Source organism: Musca autumnalis, unplaced genomic scaffold (genome assembly GCF_047663935.1).
Source record: "Musca autumnalis isolate F117 unplaced genomic scaffold, ASM4766393v1 scaffold_3, whole genome shotgun sequence".
Taxonomy (NCBI): domain Eukaryota; kingdom Metazoa; phylum Arthropoda; class Insecta; order Diptera; family Muscidae; genus Musca; species Musca autumnalis.
In genome coordinates, this window is record NW_027411866.1 from 174,916,331 (window position 1) to 174,934,370 (window position 18,040).

An 18,040-nucleotide genomic window follows, 5' to 3' on the forward strand; every position below is an offset into this window, starting at 1 on the left:
ACAAATTTATTCAACAAATATTTGGGTTTTTTTTTTGGCAAATTCTTCTTTTTTCTTCTTTTTTTGGCAAATTTTTCTTGATATATATTGCAAATACATATTTAATTTATTCGGCGACTTATATTGAAATTTGATGGAGATTATTTTTGTCTTTGACGTCTTTTATCTGAAATAAAGTTTTTCGGGACAAAACTTAATAAACTCAGATAAAGTACAACATTAACCCTATAACGTGATTTTACTTTTGGCAGATTCCTGGCGTTTAGGTACGATTTAGAGTTTTGGTGTATCCGGGGACCTATAGTAAAATTTTATGTCGAATGGGTGCTGCAAACAAATATAAGTTTCGGCGCAAACAAATATTTTTTTGGTGCAAACAAACATTTGTTTGAATGTAGGATATTTTGATCTGATACGATCAAAGGAGTTTTTAAACGTTTTTGAAAATAGGGACTAAAAAGACCCAAACATATTTTGTATGGTTCAAGTAGTTATTTTATTTTTTGTGTAATAATCTTTTTAAGTTGGAAAGACAAATTTCAATCGCCAACTTAAAACGCGTTATTCTCGAAAGTAGATTTTTTGAGATGTGTCACTCTTTGAGTAAATGAGCGATATCAATCCAATGGCGGGGAGTTGATTGGCCAGCGGCTTCCGACCCAGCATCAAACCTATGCTGCTACAACAACAACATATGTATAAAAATACATGATTTCACCAGAATTGAATGTAGATAACAGATATATCTGGAGATGCGGGGTATCGATCCTCGTACCTCCCACATGCTACGCGAGCGCTGTACCAGCTACATCCCCTGCTGAAAAAGATATAACATGATAAGTTTAAAAATAGATTTAAATGCAGTACTGGGAACGGTTAAAACACATTACACATTATATTGCAATGAAATCATGACCTGCTTATACCAATTGTGCATTTTAATAAAGGTAAGTCATGCTCATTACAATGCACAGCAGATATAAAAATATCGTGTTTTGATTGCAGCTCAATACGTGACCCGTGCTCAACATATTATGTTTATAATCGTTGTAATGTATAATTCAAATAGAAAAATAATTGAAGGAGTAACAATTTGGGCTCACATACAGGGGATGTAGCTCAGATGGTAGAGCGCTCGCTTAGCATGTGAGAGGTACGGGGATCGATGCCCCGCATCTCCAAACAATTTTTTAACATATTACCCAGGTCTGGAGTTATGACGACCGATGTATATGCTTACAGAGACCATGCAAAACAGGTGTGAGGCTATCTGGATATATCCATATATCATATAGAAGGCTCTTAGCTGTCACTAGATCAAGTAATCAACCACATTGATCATGTTGTAAGATGGAAGGTAACAAAAGTATGAACAACTAAAGTATGAGCCTCTAAACTTACACCAATAAACCCATGCTACGATTAGGAGTGTCTTGATGCCACTAAATAGAAGAAGTGTTATTCAAGCAGCAACATAAATCGTTAGCGACAACATAGGGCGAAAAAAGATAGACTCATTCCACCTATTCGTCGACTAAAAGACAGCCTAATAAGATCAAAGATTATGCAGATTTGCATGAACTCATAGGATATAAGCACTTAAAAGAATAAAAAGCATTCCGAGGCTTTTAATACCAAACAATGTGACAGTTTATAGTGTTACGTACTTAACATGATAGTGAGAAGCAATTTTTCGAGATTCAAAGGTTTAATGACATTGACCTTATAGGTCGTCATGTTCTCTAAAGGACCAAGTTCGTAAGTACTACCTGAAATACATTATAAGATTTTTTTACGACTTTTCAAAGATCGTTTGGCATATGATGTCGGCATGAATGTTGGCGCTCCTAGCGTTTATCCAGTGATGTCGATGTCATTGACATTTATGTGTTACGCATGTATGTCACGTTATTTTGTCGGTACACATCCTATTTAACTTAAAGAATAAAGTTCGAGTAGACTCACAAAAATATTGGAAATGGACAAGATATTATCACAACGGAGAACCGCAGCAGATTCCACTTAACTTATGTAATTGATCAAGCGGGGTACACACCATCAATTTTGCTTCTTACTAGCATGTTAAGTACGTAACACTATAAACTGTCTCCCTGCCTGAAAATTCGTAATAAATACTCTTTGGATCTCGTAAGATTTTTTTCCGTGGGATATTAGGCACTTTGTCACTGTTTTAAGACTTGTATGGTTGAAGTTTTTTAGTATTAGTATCCGTAACTGTAATCATGCATTATTGTATGAATTTCACAGAAACACCAAACTGAAACATGGCTTTGATTTGCTTATTCTGTCGAAGGTGGCCTCATAGTCGGCAGATGCATCGGGCGCCATAATTCTAGATCTTGGTAATATGTTAAAACGTTGTATGGAGATGCGGGGTATCGATCCCCGTACCTCTCACATGCTAAGCGAGCGCTCTACCATCTGAGCTACATCCCCTGTTGAAGACTCAGATTTTTACAATTTCAAATTGTAGTTTTCACTTTGAACTATGCATTACACAAAAAATATGTTGGGGAAGATCACGTACGCGTATTGATGTGCAATCAAAACACGAACTGCATCGACAGTGTATTTTTATGAACACGTAATGAAAAATCATAAAAATGGAAGTCACGTTTATTAATTTGCTCTAGTTTAAAACTGAAATATTAAGTTGAACTTATAAAATATGTCTATCATATAATGTATTTGTGCTATTTTAGTCCGGCTTTACGCTTCGTCGTCTCTTATGGAAAAACATAGCAATTTTTGTTAATATAGTTGTATAAAATCCTTCAAAGGCAGGGATACCAAGTTGGTGGTTTTCCCGTTACTTGAGGTGATTTTTGACGTAGAAAAATTACTGTTTAGCAGGGATGTCAACTGTTCCGTGGTGATTTTTACCTCGGAACAGTTCGCATCCCTGTTAAAGGTATTTTCCCGATATAGGTAAACAATTTTCAATTTTCACCGAAGTTACTTAAGAGCAGTACACATTGTCAGTTTTGAATGTCGATATTTCGCAGTTATCGATAACTGTCCAACCGTCCAGCAACCACAAAACATTTTGTGGTTGCATGATGAATGACAAAAATGAACGGCCACACTATCAAGCACCAACAAACCTGTCATTCAAAACTGGCAATGTGTACTCAGCTTTATGTTTTGTATGAAACGTAGAGTTTTCCTGAAATAACGACTTCTTTTAAAAGAGCTGAAAACTCTGCAGGGTAATATAGGAGTATAATGTTTTTCCAATCCATAAGATTTTGGTTGGCAAAATACTCTTACTGCATTCCTAACAAATTCGTGAATTTATATGGATGTAACATTTACTATTAGATGGTAGAGCTCTCGCTTAGCATACGAGGCGTACGGAATTGATGTCGCGCATCTCCAGACATACTTTTTATTGATGGTGGCAGGAAGTATATTCGTCCGTTGATAGACGTGTCTGGTACGCATGTACGGAGTTTGTGGCTGTTTGGCCCGAAACAACTTCTACCGAGGATTTTATGAAAGTCCAGACCCCAAACGACTAAAACAATAGTTGGGTATTGTTAACCCTGCTACTACGTTAGAAAAAATTACATACGCGAAGTTAGGGTCATTTGATGACCCATTTATTGAAAATATTATATAGTCTACATTTTTAAAATGTTTTTAAGCTTGAAGTGTATGTTAACGAAAATTTTTGTCTGATCACTAATAAATTCAGTAAAAAACTACAAATTTACATAAATTCCATGTTAATATTATTGATAAGAATTCTGCCACTGAACTGAAAGCATTAGGATTCGTTGTTATTGGATGTAAAAATTACAACATTGAATGCCAATTTTTTGTATTATTTGTTTATTTTTTGTTTTGTTGTCATCTAAAACAAGACAAAAAAGGTAAGGGAAATGCTAAAAAATGAAATTAAATTTTACATGCCTCATTATATACGCACGGGGACATAAAATGACCCTAATATGCTATATATATTGATGAAACTAATTGATTTCAGTATATCTCAAAAATGCATGCACTGAGTAGTAAGGACTTTTAATTATGTCCCACCAGTAAGACATACGGTGATGATATATACGATTTGGGTCATCAAATGACCCCAACGTATTAGCAGGGTTAAGTCAGATCAAGCTAAGATTTTATGCCCTCATCTAAAAATGGCTAAATATTGAATTTTTCGAACAAATCGGGGCTATATCTCGGAAACCGATTCGAATTTAGTTTGATTCTTTTTACCATAGATAAGAGAACGAAGAAACTATTTTTACAAAAAATCAATTCCTTAAACTGCATTAGCCCTACAACATGTATGCAATGTCTACAAATACCACAATTTTTATCTCCCAAACTTTAAAATTTGTCGTAATGATATCTTTGAAAAAAAATATTCGCTTGAATATATTACACAATCCTTCAGAGCATACCTTTGTTGTTGGATGAAATGAAAACAATCCTCGTTCCGATAACATATCTGTTCTATGCCTCAGAAGGCTACACCCACCAATCTATATCTCTTCTCACCAGCACCAGAAATATGTAGATAATATTTAGGTAAATAAAAGGTATGTCTGGAGATGCGGGGCATCGATCCCCGTACCTCTCACATGCTAAGCGAGCGCTCTACCATCTGAGCTACATCCCCTGTTTGAAATTAATACAAATTGGTAGTTGAATATAGCTCTAATTGCAGTGTTACTTCCAAAATGGCTGAAATACATCACAAATTAAATTGCACTCAATCAATATCAGTTGTGCATTTTAATGAAGGTAGATCAATAATATTGATCACAAATTCAAATAGTTTAAATAACTTACTGATTAAATAGCATTAAGTAGGATATAACCTACCCGGACTTGTTTTTGTCGACTTGGCCCATCGTCCATACAATGACATTTACATAATTACTCGTAATGACTGCCTTGACTAGGCCATGCCATGAGAATGATCAATGAAGCGCCCACTTTAAAGGAGTAATAAATAATACGGAGGTATAGCGGAAAGGCCGATGGCTTCAGCAAGTAATCAAAGAATTCTAAAGTTGATGGTATTCAAAATTGGAAAGAAAACAGTTCAGATTTCAAAATTCACCTAAAATCTCTATATGATATGAACTTTCTATGAAATAAATAATAAAAAATCTTTAAAGCATTTAACTTTTTAATCATTTTTTCCTTTTCTACAAAGTTATTTTCTGAGATCTTTTTTCTCTGTGACTGAATTTTGAACGTTTTGGTATTTACGGACTGGAACGTACAAAAGTTGACCATGGTGATTTTGTGGATTCATTGATTTTATATGTTTATAATGTTTGCTCTATATGACAAGACGGTTTGCAAGATATGAATCTGTTAAATGATCCCTTCCAAACCCCAAATCTTTGGGGACTAATAAGAGTCAAAGTGCATGACGTTGGAAAATGGTTAATTTTTCATGTTTAAAAAAAAAATACACCCAGTGTAATTTTCCTTAGTGTATTTTGTATTTCTGAGTGTACACTAAATCGTTTTGTTATTAAAACTCTTGTAAATAGTTGTAAATATGTGGCCTGTGTAAATATGTTTGTATGTAGCAAATTTATTAAAGCGATCGTCATTATGTATTACAAAACCAAAAAATATGCAAATAAGCTTTTTACCGTCGTTTCGTCCTTACCGCAAACAAAATAAATAACAACCCCAGCAATGGCGGTAACAACAAAATAAACATTGACTAACGCGCGCGTTATAACGTGGTTACATTTTACAAATCCTTTCGTTAAACTTTTGCATCATCACATCACGTTTTATGCGTTTTTATGATGAAAACTAAAAATGAATATTGTAACACGTACACGTATGTAAATACATACATATGTATTTATACTTTTACGTATACATAATCACATACGCACTAGGCTTATGCTAGAAACTTATATTAGACATATTTTTAATATTACTGCCTACGATATGGACACAACATATTGGGCTGTACAATATATTCGAGTTATATATACTGAAAAAATCCCAAAAATTTGTTTTGGGAGACAGTATGAGGGTCCTTTAAATTTTACATTATGTGCTTATTATATTTTTATTGTTTAACACTCGACGGAAATATGTCATTATAGCCTAATACTCATATCTACAGTTATAGACAACGACAAGTTACGTGCGTTGTTTGTACGCGTGTTAATGCATTTGTTTACAAACCTAAATATTAACATTGACGGCATTAATATTTACACGTAAAGTATGAAATCTCATTACTTAGTGCATCAAATATAATCATAGTTTTGTACGTGTAATGAAACATACACAAGACACATACTACAGCTTTATTCGTTATATATAAATTTAGGGGATAGTTGACAAAAATATATGTATATTTGTATAAGCACGGTGCGCCTGAGCCAAATTTAAAGTCAGACGATATCTCCGATATTTGGCCACCTACGTCAACCTACTTTGCATCATTGTAAGGATGGGATTTTCTACATTCATAGGCATGCTTTGCTTTTGTATGGTCATCCACAAAAGCTGTGATATTCGTCATTATAATTAAAATCGCAAAAATGAAAATTTGGGCTTTATTAGCGACTGTTGCGATATATTCGTTGTTCGACCACCTACGACAACCCACTTTCCATCGTTAGAAAGGTGATATTTTCTACTTTCATTGTCAGATTTTACTTTGGGTATATGGCGAAAATCAAAAATGTTTTACAATCGATGAATCCGAGTTTCACCCATTCAGAATTCGCGAACTGTTAACATATTCTATATAGCATGATTGAAATTATTTAAAATGAAGTGTTTTAGGAGGAATCCCATAAGGTCGACCATTTAAATTAATTTACGTGGAAGCTGTGTTGGCATCAATGTAGAAAAATAGGTAAAAATGGGTTGAAGCCAACAAGTTTTTTATGCTCCCTTCCGATTTCTGGCTTAACCTTACGTTTTATAGACATATGCCCAAAAAAAGACTCAAAGAATACTTCATGGGCAATATGATACTAGTGTATCATTTTTCGATATATCGACTGCATCCACCTAAAATTGATGCTGACATTTTGACGCCGGAATTTCGGTTTTTTTGTATTTTTTTAATAATTCGGACGCGCAACAAGATAATAATCAATACTCATAATAGGATTATAGAACTCGTGATTTTACGTCGTTTAATGCATATCTCATGAGTGTGCTCCTTACAGCATCCTAGTAATTGGAGTCTAAAGGCCAATATTTAATGCGTGAATTTTTCTAAAAAACCTATTTTTTGCTTTTAAAATTTACAAGTGTCATTCAATTTCCTTTGTACCCCGCGTGAATTTAGTTTTTTTACGCGACGGATCTAATGAGACCTTCCGCGATCGAATCCATCCACTAAAACCGCGGATATACTCGTAGATACCTTGGAAATACTAAAATCGGCAAAAATGTATTTTGACAAATCGGCGTATTAAACCGCGATTTTCTTTAACATATTTTACATAAATGGAATCCTTTATACGCGATTATAATATGTACGAAAACGCGTGTCATAAATTACAGAGATTTGCGAGTAATATGAGTTTTTTGCAATAGAATGTGGAGGCACATCCGCGGTTCTTGAAGAATCTATTTGAAATATGTGTATATAGACGTATTTGTGATAGGTGCTAATGAAACCGGATGCGCATCAAAATCGTATGCAAATTGCGAGATTTTTACCCACTTTAAGGTTTTTTTGCATTGTGTGATGCAACTGGCGGCACACTTTGACCGCTGAGTGAAACATCGAAATATGCATAAATATTGAAAGAGATTGATTCGCTGTATCCAAAAACGGATGCGCATCAACTGATTTTAACTGCATAATTCACGATAATAGGCTTTTTAATTTCCACATTTTTTGAATGATTGTAATTTCAATATTACTCTTAATTTCCTATCGTTATAAGTTATCACAGTAAGCAAATAAGCTTTCACGATGGTAAATATGGTACCTTATTTCTTGATGACGTTTTAGCAGTACACATTAATTATTGAATGGGATTTTAGAGAAATAGTTGGAGAACTCCCAATTTTTTTTTTTTTCTAATTTTTCGAATCAAACCAAAAAATATATTTGCAACAATATTTTCCAACAAAAAGAGAAATCTGGTATCATATTTTTCTACGCATTGTCTAGATTCCGCATATATTTTTTAATTTATTTTTTGAGGGTTTGTACGGACTCTGGGACAGGATAATTTGGATTTACTTCAATTTTTTTTATTATTTGTTGAAATGAAAATGATAATAAATTTAATAACTATTTAAACATCTACATCAACGATTTATGCATACATTTTCTCATAACAACAAATAAAATATTTTTAAATATTTTTTCTTTTTTCTTTATATTCTTTATTTGTGAACGCGAACAGATTTTAAACCAGAGTTTTTTCTTAACCTCTATGCCAAAAATTATAGATGTGCTCGCAAAAATTTTTTTTAATTTTTTTCAAATGGAATTGCAAAGGATTTTTGGTTTTTGCCATATCCCTTATAGAAACTGAGACATTCGCTTTGGAAAAAGAAACAAGCTTTTTGCCTATCCGACCATCACCAAAATCATTATGCTTATAACCCCTCCGGCATCCCCTCCACACCAAAATTTTGCGACGATCCGATTAAAATTGCGAACTGAAGCGTGATATAAGGTTTAGACGGACTTAGCTAGTCGAGGCATTCGTTTTGTTATATATAAGTATGGGTTTACGATCAATTTGTAAGGTATACATACAGCTGTGTACAAAATAATAGGAGTGCCCATACACACCCATGGAATGGTCAAATAAACATGGTAACAATTATCCATTTTGGCCTTTTTTGCATTATTCTAACATTGTTAACATTACTTTTTACACTAACATTATAATTCGTCTTCAAATTTTTTGTTAAAAAAATAGGAGTGTGGAAAAAAATATTTACATTTTAGGTTAGGACCAAAATTGTCAATATTTTAGTTGTTAGTAGTGAATCCAATAGATTTCAAGGCTGTTACAAAAAAAGGTCCTTTGGATGTGGCCACAAACAGGCTATTGTCATTGCAGCGATTTTTCCCACAATTTCAGCAATTATTAGAGAAATCAATGGAATTTTTAAACAAAACCTCCTCGACCAAATAATGTTTTGAGGCCCTCAGCATCTTAACTGCACGCAGAACAATTATTTTGTTTATATTTGAAAAATTGGATTATTGGCAGATATGAGCCATTTTTCTACACGCTTTGTTTAAAAGCAAACTGTAAAGAAATACTTTTGCAGGTGCCCTACGATCGGTGTATATCAAACCTAGTGTACTCAAATCCTCCATATCACAAGATAGTGTATAACTACATTTCAGGTGATCACGCTTTAACAAGTTTTTGAATAGAAGCGAAATTGATTGTGTTCATAAAGCTTGCATCCTGAGGACCTCAAAACATTATTTGGTCGAGGAAAAAATGCCTTGTAAGATACGCATTTTTGACGGGTTCTTACATAAGGTGCTAATGGAAACTGAGCTTAAACTTGACTCAAAGAACAAAATACACAACTTTATGGGGTACCAATCATCATATATTCTTCGAGGTAACAGCATGAGGGTTAAACAACTGAAAGCAGTAACGGTTTGTTTAAAAATTCCATTGAATTTCCCAAACATTGCTCAAATTGTGGGGAAAATTGCTCCAAGGACCCAGCAAAAAGTTTGCTTCAAAAGATGCAGTTAAATCATATGTACAAGTGATTTGGAAGACATCAAATTATGCATTTTCACTTAAGAACAAGAACGTGACACTGCATTTTAACTAACGCTTTAACCCCTTTAGGGTAGAATAGGATGCAGTCCAATTTGCATCTAAAGCACGTGTTTTGATGCAGTGCTTTGGATGTAAATTCAAAGGCACTCTTCGGAGTGTGTTTTATTCAGTTCAAAGATGCAATACAAATGCAAGTCATTGCAAAGTATTCCAGAATAAATAAAAATAATTTATTGTTTGTATAAATCAAGAATAATAAGAATTTTATTACATTAACACATATTATGACATTATTTCATTAAATTCAATCGCAACAGAGGTTGTTGTCTTCCGCTCTCCATTCAATACAACTAAACTGTTCTTGCTTCATCTGCTAAAGGGGTTTTTACATTGCCTTCCCATCGCCAGTTGAGATTTCGACAAGTACTCCAGCAGCACTCCGTCAGGAAATTTTCTTCTCATGAGTTATTGCAAAAGTTCACAAATTATTTTATTTTATAACAAACAAGTTTCTGGAAATGTTTTTTTGTCTGTTTTAAAAGAATTGTAGGGATGTACAAACTGACTTATGTACTTGTAGGGACTTCTACCAACTGATAATAAAATGTAACGAACGGAGTGCCTTTTTCACGACTCCGTTTGAACTGCATCCGGATGCTATTAACTATTAAAATGTGAGAAATGGATGTCAATCGTTGGATTACATCTGAGTGCGCATAAAATGTGGGGAATGGAGTGCCCTTTTCATCACTCCGTTAGAACTGCATCAAAACATGCCGTGAAAGAACTAGTCTACATTGCACTACTTCCAGTTAATATTGCTACATACGACTAGAATACATGATCTTGCAAAATTCCAAGTTTGACGTTAAAAAATAATGGTCCTATTCAAGAAAAGGCATTTCGCAATGTGATTTTGTTGTAATGATGAATCCCAAAACCAAGCGTTTCCGCAGTATTGGTTTCATTACTTACTCCCATTCTTATATTATTGATAATATCCCACATACTCGCCTTCATAACAGTAATATTCCATAAAACAGTTTTTAATTTTATAACGTTTTTTGCTTCTTCCGTAAAATTATTATTTTGTTAGTTACGACTTTTGGCATTTATGGTGACGATATACTGTGGTATGTGGAATAATTGAGCCACAGTCGTCACAATTTATTTAAACGCTTCCGCGCAGTTTATTATGGCTGATTTTGCATTTTTATAATGAAGTAGTATCCCCTAAATAACATTCAATCAACATTTGTCCAATTTGGGGTTCGAAGTTGTATTGGGCAGGGCAGTGATATGATTGGGCCTATAAGGAAGTGTGAAAAATAATATAGTCAACCTAACTTAACAAGAATATTTCTTAAGGAAATTCTAATTTGACCATTAAAATCTTAGATGAAAAGTTAGTTATCCATCCTAGCATTAATTTCCAGAATAAATTCCGCACCTCTTATTACAATTTAGACCCCGAAGGGACTGAAACCCCATGCTGGCCCAGAAATAAAGATAATACCTTATAAGGACCTCGAATATACCGCAATGTTGTAAGAATAGTTGTAATTTGAATGGAATTGGCTAAACTTCTAACAAAAATAAGAAAAGACTAAAAGCCGGTTGAAAAAAATTGGTATTTTGAAGATTTCACTTCAAAAAATTGGGGTTCTTGTAAGGAATATCATAATTTTGCCCTCCTTTGCTCCAAAAAATGAAGTAAAACTTGGTTGATATAAAGCCTAATAGAACTTACGTGTTGTTTAAATATAGCCTAAAAGCATTTATTAGAAGAAAAATCACAAGATTTTGAAATAAAGATGGGATATGTTTATACATGTCCCCATTGTACAGTGGCCGCTGCCATTGGCCAAAATTAAAGAAATGAAAGTCTAATTTTTGGTACCAAATGTGTTCATATCTACTCCTAACATGTTAAATTTCTCTAAAATAAATTTGTTATGGATTACTTCTTACTGTATCTTAGAGAATAGCAGCAAAAAAGAAAAATTTTAACAGGTTGGATTTCGAGGTGAATTTAGTGCAAAAGTTAGGTGAAAGTAAAATATTAGTATCAAACTAAATGAACTCTATATTGACCAAATTTAATTCGAATATTGAAAAACAATGTATCAAATTAATTTGTATGTGGTCTTGTGTTTGTTAATTTTTGGGATTCATTATTGAATATGCGTGTCGGCTGAAGGACTTTTGTAATGTCATTTTTCAGTATAATTAAATTTCATGTAAAGTTTTAGTTATGTTCCCCCTCTTTCCCCCAATATATTTTTTTAAAAGATCAGTAGTAGTCTAAAGATTCTATTTTCACACTATCAGCTGCGTCTTTCTGCGACTTTGGAAATGGTACCCAAAATACTGAGGGCACCTTTCAGGGCGTTTTTGTCATTTTTTCAAATGTGCATGTGATACATTTCAGCTTTTTAAATATATAGAAGAGACATTGTGCGGTTTATTTATATGAAGGATACGTCAAAATGTGGTCTTCAATGTAAAATTTGGAAAATTCAGCCATCAAAATGGCTAGAACCCTAAATATACCGAATATTGGGCGGTACCGATTTATGGGGGCAACATCAAAGGGGGGACCTACATTAATCGACAATTTTCTGGGGGAACCTACCTCCAGGAAAGATTAAGTGGCACTTCGGCCATTTCGAATTAATAACTTATATAAAACATTCAAAATTCCGAAAGATTCTATAGTGTGGAAATTCGTATTTCTAAAATAATGGTCCCAATGCTAAGAATTATCTAGGCAATTGGAGTGATAGGTAAGGTCGTTAACTTTTGTTATCGCTGTTAGTTTCTGCGGTTCTGATTGCAAGGAATTTACAAACGAAATTCGACGAAGATCATATTTCCTGCGATAATGTTCCTATACCTCCTAAAAGCCTTGCAGCCAGCAACTACAATGAATGGTGAGCACGATAACTTTTGAAAGCAGTGTGCAGTTTTGTCCAAACTTTGCGTGTCGTCATATTTATTCAAATAAATATAAAATTCGATTGTGGGCTATATTCTACTTCTTGACACCTCTTCCACCAATTTCTAAAGCAAGCACAGGCACAAACAAAAACTTTGATTTCATTAACAGGCTATTCTGAATGTCGATAAGAAAATGTTGACAATTTTGTTCCTATGGGGACATGCATAAACATATCCAGTAGGGCTATAACCAAAAAAATACCACGCCAGTTTCATGTGCGGAATATTGGGGGTATTATGTCTATGTGCATTTGTATGTAGCATACAAAAGGAAACGAGATAGACCCACAGTTCCTTCTAGGCATATACATAGAATCACTTTCCGAGTCGATTTATGCATGTCCGTCCGTCCGTCTGATCGTTTGTTCGCAACATACAGATCGCATTTATTGTCCGATTCAGCTGAAAATTGGAGAATATAACTTTTTTAGCCATAGGAAGAGGGCTATTGCTTTTGTTGAAAATCGATTCAGATTTGGATATTGCTCCCATATATATTATCGGCCGATTTCACGAATTTGCTGCACCAAACACGCTATATACATCCGATTTTAATGAAATTTGGAATGTGTGACTGAATTCGGTCTAGAAATAAATGTGCCAAACTTGACTCAAAGAACAAAATACACAACTTTATGGCGTACCAATCATCATATATTCTTCGCGGTAACAGCATGAGGGTTAAACAACTCAAAGCAGTAACGGTTTGTTTAAAAATTCCATTGAATTTCCCAAACATTGCTCAAATTGTGGGGAAAATTGCTCCAAGGACCCAGCAAAAAGTTTGCTTCAAAAGATGTAGTTAAATCATATGTACAAGTGATTTGGAAGACATCAAATTATGCATTTTCACTTAAGATTTTTACAAGAACAAGAACGTGACACTGCATTTTAACTAACGCTTTAACCCCTTTAAGGTAGAATAGGATGCAGTCCAATTTGCATCTAAAGCACGTGTTTTGATGCAGTGCTTTGGATGTAAATTCAAAGGCACTCTTCGGAGTGTGTTTTATTCAGTTCAAAGATGCAATACAAATGCAAGTCATTGCAAAGTATTCCAGAATAAATAAAAATAATTTATTGTTTGTGTAAATCAAGAATAATAAGAATTTTATTACATTAACACATATTATGACATTATTTCATTAAATTCAATCGAAAGAGAGGTTGTTGTCTTCCGTATTTGCTGCACCAAACACGCTATATAGGTCGATTTTGATGAAATTTGAAACGTGTGACTGACTTGGGTCTAGAAATAAATGTGTCAAATTATGTTGAAATCGGTTCAGATTTTGATATAGCTCACATTTATATTTTCCACCGATTTCACATATTTGCTGCATCAAACGCGCTATACATGTCCGATTGCTATTAAATTCCGAGTCGATATAGCTATGTCTGTCTGTCCGTTTGTTGTAATCACTCTAGCGTCCGCAATAATTGAGCTAGAACGCTATATTTTTGCACTCAAGTGTCTTTTTTCATAGGCAGCTCAAGTCCGAAGATGGGATATATCGGCCAGCGTTTTGGTATAGCCGCCATATTTTGGTATTTTGACGTTTGAGGTTCCCACTGCTCACAAAACATCTCCACCCAAAATTTTCAACATGTCCATGCTTTGGTATAGTCCACGTTTCGGTATAGCCCCATATTACAGTGCCTCCCGATTTTCGGTAGTTTGATGTTGATCGAACTACTTGAAATTTGACATTTGAGGTTACCAGTGGTCGCAAAATATATCCACCAAAAATTTTTAACATAGGTCTATGTCTCGGTATAGCTCCCATATAACGGTAACTCCCTATAATCCGTATTTGGAAAATTTTAGCCCTATTTTTTGACCCAACTACCTGCAATTTAACATTTGAGGTTCCCAGTGGCCACAAAAAATCTCCACCAAAAATTTTCAACATAGGTCCATGTTTCTTTATAGGCCCATATAACCGTACGTCCTGATTTTCAATATTTTAAGGGTTTGAGTAAAATTTTGTAAACGAACGTCTCCAAAACATAAAATACATCTCCGCCAAAAATTGTCAACATAGGTCCATGTTTTGGTATAGCCATATAACGATATCTCCCAATTTTCGGTATTTTCATTATTTTAGCTACCTTTTTTGACAGAAGAAATTGCAATATGACGTTTGAGGCTCCCTGTTGTCATAAAACTACTCTAACGGTAACTGCCGATTTTCGGTATTTTGAGGGCTTTAGCTAAATTTTTTACGAAACTGCCTGTAATTTGACATTTGAGGTTCCCAGTGGTTACAAAACTTCTCCACACAAAAATTTTCAACACAGTCCATGATTTGGTATAGCCCCCATATAATGGTACCTCCCGATTATCGGTATTTATGTTTTGTTATAACCGTACCTCCCAGTTTTAGTTATTTTGAGTATTTGAGCTAAAATCTTTAACCAAACTTGCTGAAATTTGTCAATGTTTTGGTATAGCCCCCATACAACGGTACCTCCCGATTTTAGGTATTTTGAACATTTTAACTACTTTTTGACCGAACTACCTCTTATTTGACATTCAAAGTGTTCAAAAAACTGCTCCACAAAAAAAAAATATCAATTATATCAGGCGATAAGCTATGTATATGTGTTGACCAAATTATTTGTAATTTGACATTTGAGGTACCCAGTGGCCACAAAATTTCTACATCCCAAAATTGTCAGCATACATATGTAGGTCCATACTTTGGTATAGCAAGTCATTATAGGCAAAAGGTCAAAAAGTCATAACCCTAACACAAACATGCCTGCGTTATTCACAACTACTTTTGATCTGCCTTTTGAAGTCAAATTTCCAAGCAGGAAAGAATGGAATAAAGGATCACCACTGGCGGATAACGATATTAAGGTGTACACAAACGGCACAGACGGCTAAGAAGAATTGTGTATTCGGCTCGGGCGTCTTCTTTCAAGAAACAAATATAGTTACATCCATAATGCTATCTGAGGCCTTTTTTGTTTTGATATATGCTATTATGGTAGCTTTAATAGGATCCGTCTCTAGCGGACTTCCAAGGTCTGTTCCTTCTCGATCCTATGGTAAATCAAGCATTCAAATATTTAGGGGAAATGTTGTATAAAATAGCTATGAATATATGTATTTATACAAACTTGTTTTTTCTTTAAAAATTGTTACCTTTAATTCCCGATTCAGCTAAAGTAACCCTTTAATAGAAGCACACAAAAATACGCCTCCAAACAGAATTTAACTTTTTACCACTACAGCAACTCTTAAATTATCTGTGAGGAAAAGGAGCAAATGTTAAATAATGTCACATGGAATATGTGATGGTTGTGTGTCCTATAAATGTTGTCGTAAGCATAATGAAGTTGGAACGAATCCTTCCTTTGAGAGTGGTATATACTATTACTTGCTGTTGTTGGTTGTTTTTTGTTTCAATTCTACCTACCACTTGAGTTTTAAAACAATTTTCGGTTTGGCTTTTATCGAAATAAAAGGAATAGCATACACAAACCGAAAAAAAAACTGTCTCACAACAGAAAAAAACTGCTGTCTTCATCATCATCAACATCATCGAATGAATGTTCAACTATTTTACCGCTCAATTGATTTTGCAATTTATATGCTCACATTACCTACCGATTGACAGAGGGCAAAAAAAGTCCAATTCACGATGTCTACGTTAAGAAGGAAAGTTCATGAACACCACGCACACACACACATAAACAAACATACACACAAGAACTGACAATAACAGTGACATTATATTTTAAAGAGCCCAGTGAACAATTTGAAAACATGAGGAAATAAAATTTAGAATAACCTTTTAACGAGGTACACTGGGAGAAGTGTTGGGATTTTGTTTATCATAATAACTGGGCTTAATCGTTAGACCTGTGGGTAGAGTCAGAAATCGGTACAAAAACAAAATTATCCTTACCTATTTTTTACAGCCTGTTTCTGTATGTCGAAACGAAAATGTTTGCTTCATTCATTCATTCATTCATTCATTCATTCATTCATTCATTCATTCATTCATTCATTCATTCATTCATTCATTCATTCATTCATTCATTCATTTTCTTATCGACATACAGAAACAGGCTGTTAATGAAATCAAAGTTTTTGTTTGTTGTTGTTGTGACAGCATTTAAGCCTACGTAAAAGTATAAGTTTAACCCAGATATTGTCTGTAATCTGTCATTCGCGCTTTTAAAGCTTCATTTGACCTATCCATTTCCACGCAATTGGCCTAAAACCCAAGCTATTCAAAAAATCGACTTTTTTGTGAAATTCGACTTTTGATGAAAAATTTAAATATGTCATAAAAGTTTAATCCTAAATGTTACAAACATATAAAGTCAGGGATTTGATAGGAATATAGTAAGAGTATTTTCTCTATCGAAAATCAAGGGATTGGCATACAAGGATACACCTATATTACCCTCCACTTTTAAAAGAAGGCCCGATTGCAGGAAAACTATAAGTTTTAGAAAAAAAGTTATTTTTGAAAAAAATGATTAATACCCTAGACAGACGGCAGAGTTAATTTGCATTAAACATTCCTTAATTTGAATTAACTTTTTACCCTGACAGACGATAGTTTCTGCATTTATGAAACAGCTGTTTGTATTATTTGTTTGTACCCAGCAGACCATTTCATTAAGTTTTACAAAAGTTCGCCAAAATATGCGAAACAAATATAATTTTTACCACTGACCCTTTCACCACGATAATGCAAAAATAAATTTAATTTATTCGCGATATTTTTGAGTCCTTTTAATATTAAAAAATGTCGCAAAACTCTAAAGGAACATTTGAGGAAGATATTATTTTCGATAGAATTGGTATGGTGGGTAATGAAATGCTTGTGAAAATAAAAATTTTAAAAATAGATTTGATAGAAGGCTCGATAAACGATTAGCTGCTATTATATTTGAGAGAGACCACTACTTATTTGAAAGAAACGCGAAAATTTCTGATTTGTTTTTCTTTTTTATTTTCTTAAACATGGAAATTTGACAAAAGACAAAAGATTTTCAATGCAAATTGTGTCTCAGAGCATGAGTATGCTCTCTTTCCTACATGAATATGGGCTCTCTTTCACAGCATTGCCATATTGAAATACCTAAATTAAGTTTAAATTTCCTTTGATTTTGTGCATTAAGAATGAGGATAATGCACGAATTAATTTGAATTTAAGCAGTTAATGCAAATTAACGCTGCCGTCTGTTTAGGGTATAAAATGACTCAAAAATATAATTTTACAATTTTAAGTTTTCTCGTAAAAAAAATTCTCGGC

At 33.9% G+C, this 18,040-nt stretch overlaps 3 non-coding genes across 3 annotated transcripts; 1 reads left to right on the forward strand and 2 right to left on the reverse strand.

Moving 5' to 3' along the window:
• Positions 1-1,108: 1,108 nt before the first annotated feature.
• TRNAA-AGC (transfer RNA alanine (anticodon AGC)) lies at positions 1,109-1,181 on the forward strand. The gene has a single exon. It is a non-coding gene; the product is annotated as a tRNA-Ala (tRNA).
• A 1,203-nt stretch (positions 1,182-2,384) lies between these two features.
• Positions 2,385-2,457, reverse strand: TRNAA-AGC (transfer RNA alanine (anticodon AGC)). Its single transcript has one exon. It is a non-coding gene; the product is annotated as a tRNA-Ala (tRNA).
• A 2,124-nt stretch (positions 2,458-4,581) lies between these two features.
• On the reverse strand, positions 4,582-4,654 carry TRNAA-AGC (transfer RNA alanine (anticodon AGC)). Its single transcript has one exon. It is a non-coding gene; the product is annotated as a tRNA-Ala (tRNA).
• Between the last annotated feature and the right edge of the window lie 13,386 nt (positions 4,655-18,040).